This window comes from Pterocles gutturalis, unplaced genomic scaffold (assembly GCF_000699245.1).
Source record: "Pterocles gutturalis isolate BGI_N339 unplaced genomic scaffold, ASM69924v1 scaffold32407, whole genome shotgun sequence".
Taxonomy (NCBI): domain Eukaryota; kingdom Metazoa; phylum Chordata; class Aves; order Pterocliformes; family Pteroclidae; genus Pterocles; species Pterocles gutturalis.
Genome location: NW_010113814.1, coordinates 1 through 1,670, shown reverse-complemented (window position 1 = coordinate 1,670; position 1,670 = coordinate 1).

Genomic DNA, 1,670 nt, shown 5'->3' with positions numbered 1-1,670 from the left:
GAGTATTTCAAAGGGGTACAAAAGCAAATGAATGTGAGAGCAGCTCATGGAAAATATTGTTGTAAAAGAGTGAATTTAAAAAAAATATTTTTCCAAACTGTCATTATCAAGAGTTAACCTGTTAAAGTAAAAAGCCAATATTTTACCTTACAATTTTATTTGTTGTCTGCTAAATTGCTTTCAGACTCTCACGTACAATCACTGTCCTCTCGATGATACATGCTTTCTTTTGAGTTTTGAAATCAGGCACTGAATCATAAAACCAAAAACCACGGCAAAGTATCTTACACGCATTTTTGAAGTAGTTATAGTGGGTCAGATTCTTAGCTGGCTTTCCTGAAGTTGTGGTGATTTACATTAGCTAATGGTCTGTTCGCTTTTATGTACAATTGTTTCAATCTGTGATGAAAAACACATGAGGTGAGACATTAAAACTCTCCAGGGTTTCTTTGCTTCATCTCAGCAGTAAAACATGCAAAGAAGCCAGCCCTGGGGAATCTCTCCTTTTTCAGTGTAACCTGCTTGTTTTACCTCATAGTGATACCTCCTGTTGCTGTTGGGCACTTCTGCATTCCCACCTGTCCTGGGTGAAAAAAAAAAGTGTAGCTGTCACCAGGCAAGTTTCTAAAAATAAAAAGGGTGATATGAAAATAAAAGAGATGCTGAGGGGATGATTTTTTTTTCATGCTGCTATCAAAATAACTTTATTTAGAAGTATAGTGAATCACTGCACAGTACATACTGAAAAAGCCATTCATGCAAAATAAATGGCAAGCATTCATACTCAGGAACAGTACTTAAATAGGAAATATGGTTGTCAGAGATCCCTGATGGAACTACAGTTCTAGTATATCAACATTTGGCTAAAAAGCAGACTCAGCTACTGGCATGAGTTATTTAGGAGTGAATACATACACTCCCTTTACAGTAATGGAGCTATAAAATATTTCATGTCTTGAAAGATTGCCTTACTCTTTCGCCAAAGGGGCTGCTAGCACAGAAAAAATTGCACTGAAATAGGGACATTTCTGATCAAAGCATCAGTAAATCTTTTTGTAGGACCACGTTTTGACTTTTCTCTTTTCCTGCAGAAGATATTTTGTAAAGGTTTTTTTTTTTTTAATTTCTTTTCTTTTTATTTTCTTTTTTCTTTTGAGGTCTTTGTAGAATATCAGCCTTTCAGGATACAGTTTGTCTTTTTGCACATCCTCATTCTCAAAATGGCCATCCAGAAGGGGGAGGAAGCTGTAGCAGAGATAAAAGTTGCTATATTTAGCTTAATATACACGTTCCTAAACCTCCATCCTACTTCCATCACACTTCCTGGAAGAGAGTCCTGCAATGGGCATTCAGCAGAAAAGCGGAGGAAGAGGCGTTTCGACTAAAGATAACCGAAGAGATCACCTCCTTAAGCCTTTTTCTCCCCGGGAAGGTTGTGAGAGTGAAGACCCCCATCACCTAAAAAAGTTAATCTCCACTCCCTTTGCTCCCTTTGCTCTGAGGGGACATCTCTGGGTTTCACCCACGGACGGGTGACAGCCCAGTACCCTTTGGTAAACCTGCGAATATTGCGCCCTGCCTTCGCCGCGCCGCTGCCCGGCCTCAGCCCCTGTCCCAGCTCCGCCGCCCGGCACCGCTTCTTTCCACCCAAACCGGGAAGCGGCCCCGCG